The following is a 2,378-nucleotide window of genomic DNA, read 5'->3' as shown; positions in this document are numbered from 1 at the left end:
CGTGCTGGGCTACCGGCACCGCCGCGGCGGCTCTGGGCCCGCGCCCCCCGTCCCCCGCCTAGGCGTCCTTACCCGGCGCGAAGCTGTCGGCTCCCGGCGGTCGGGCGGCCACAGCAGCGGCGCCTCCTCCAGCGGCGGGCGCCCTCACCCTTCCGCNGGACCCGGAATCCGGCTTCCCGCGAGCATGCGCAGCAAGGGCGCCCCGATGATGCTTTTGGAAAACTCCGCTCCTCCGGGTCTTCGGAGCGGTCGAGAAGAGGTGGAGGGCCAGCCAATGGGAGAGGGGGGCGGGGCCCGAACCTGTGGAAGGGGCGGGGTTGCCGCTGAGATTTGGGAAGAGGCTTTTCTAAACTGGAGGTAGGTGCTGCTGACTTGACTTTCCGGTTCAGGGCAGAGCCGGTGAATGACCTCAAGTAAAGTCCTCGGGGCACTGGCGTTCTTTTGTTGAATGCTTTACAGCAAAAGTAGGCTTTTAATAAATACTCCTTGACCTGAGTATCTGACTTAAAACCCATTGCAAGAGCAAATAATTGTATTTAACAGATGAGGTGATCACGCCGGAAGACTTCCACTTTATTTATATGAGTAATCAAAACATTCACTCCCGGTATTCCAGTGTGAGTACAAAGATAAACTAATACTAAGCAAGTGCATGTGTCAGCGCAATAAATTCACACAGCAATACCATGGAAAAGGGTCTATTATCCCCATTTATACAATGAATCAACTAGTCCGCAGAAGTGATGTTGGTACAGTGTGTTGCTTTTACAAGAAAGGCCACGCTGCAAATTGGTCAGTGACGACCACACTACTCAACAAATGACCTGGTCTTCTACTTAAGTAATAAAGGCCGTCAAGCATGAATTTCTTCAATTTTTGCCCAATTGCCTCACCCGATCCCACAAATAACCTACATCCATACCCAAGCTTATTAGTTTTCCTTCTGTCTAAAAAGCTGGGGATCCCTGTTCCTCTCCAACGCGAACCCCTTTCCTGTCTGCTCCTTCATGTGAACCCCTCAGCATGATCATGTTTTAAGTCTTTTCTGGCTTAAAACTCTTCCTTGACTTTAAAACATCTTTCTAGTTCTCTCTCTTCTTCCATCCTAATTAAGCTTTTGAAAAAAGTGCATACCAGGAACAACATCAACACCCCATGAACAATTGTAGAATTCAAGAACCCTTGACTGAATGAATGTACATTCTCTTCCTCTCCATTCCATCAGTCTTTACACTCTGAATTCCTACCAGGGCTCAATGCACAGTAATCCACTATGATTATTCTAAAATATACATCTGAGCATGTCACTTTACTGTTTAAAATCTTTCACTGGCTCTTAAGAGCTTTCAAGAGAAAGATTAACATGAACTTTGAGGCCTCTTTACTCTTGCATGCTTGGCCCCTCTCTTTTTGGGGTTCAGAGCTCTATCTTCAGAGTTTCCTGATTGTGTTCACTGATCTCTGCTATAATGAGTACTGATTCTTCTTTTCCTCACCATTTTGCTTGTTCAATCCTTTTAAAAATAAATTCAGGAACATGCTTACAAGTGCACTCTGATATTACATACACATACTCAGCAGAGGTCTGTACGCCATCTCCAGAATGCCTATAGACCTCCTTCCACTTCTTGCTCTACTCTCTCATTTTCAGCTCCCCTGAGTCTTCAGTTTCCCCTTGGTTCACTTCCATTCAGAAACTCCTATTAGTCATCTAGGCCCCTAAATTGATAGCCAATATTGAGCCAACTTTTCATTATTCCACATTTCTTTGGTTGCAGATGACTACTGTTATAAATAAGTATCTTTTTATAAATCATTGTCTGTGTCATTACTTACTGTCTTAGTTTAAACCCTTAAAAGTAATCAGACGTGTGAACACTTTTAACCCTTTTGAAACCCATTGGCCAATTGTCTTCCAGAAAGAACATAGGCTTAGGTGTCACATTGCATGGGATCAAAATGCATTTCTGCCATGCAGGAAGGCCACATTCAGACTTCCATGGATCCTAAATGCCTTTACCTTTGTGGACCTCTTCCTCCATAAAGTAATATTAAAAATTATGTTCATAACTGCATTGATATAATGACAAACATTAATCACATATTAATATTATACATTAAAACACTTTCTTCGACCTAAATATTCACTTTTTCCCTTCTGATTTTAAAAGAAATTAAAGCATTTTTATGGGCCCCTAAAGTATGGCAAGCCCGAGGCACCATGCCTACTGACAATTGGATAAGTCAATTTTGCTGCCACCTACAAACTCTGAGATTTGGCTAAATTCTTCATTTGACAGTGCCTTAACCAAAAAATTAGTATAATCCTACATAATGTAGTAAAAAGCAAATGAGTTGCTACAAATAAAATACCTATA

General features: G+C 43.4%; 1 protein-coding gene across 6 annotated transcripts in view; it reads right to left on the bottom strand.

Annotated features, from left to right (window-relative positions):
- WWP1 (WW domain containing E3 ubiquitin protein ligase 1) overlaps positions 1 to 156 on the bottom strand; it is a 134,309-nt gene extending 134,153 nt beyond the window's left edge. For 4 of the 6 annotated variants that reach the window (XM_077771292.1, XM_077771290.1, XM_077771295.1 and 1 more), the window contains exon 1: positions 73 to 156. The gene's annotated coding sequence lies outside the window, so the exon portion shown is untranslated. The remainder of the gene's footprint in view (positions 1 to 72) is intronic. The other 2 variants (XM_077771291.1, XM_077771294.1) reach the window with 1 other exon arrangement.
- Positions 157 to 2,378: the final 2,222 nt, after the last annotated feature.

This window comes from Crocuta crocuta, unplaced genomic scaffold (assembly GCF_008692635.1).
Source record: "Crocuta crocuta isolate KB4526 unplaced genomic scaffold, BGI_CrCroc_1.0 scaffold235, whole genome shotgun sequence".
In the NCBI taxonomy this organism is placed as follows: Eukaryota; Metazoa; Chordata; class Mammalia; order Carnivora; family Hyaenidae; genus Crocuta; species Crocuta crocuta.
The sequence above is the reverse complement of the archived record's forward strand: the minus strand, read 5'-3'. Positions and strand labels throughout refer to the sequence as shown.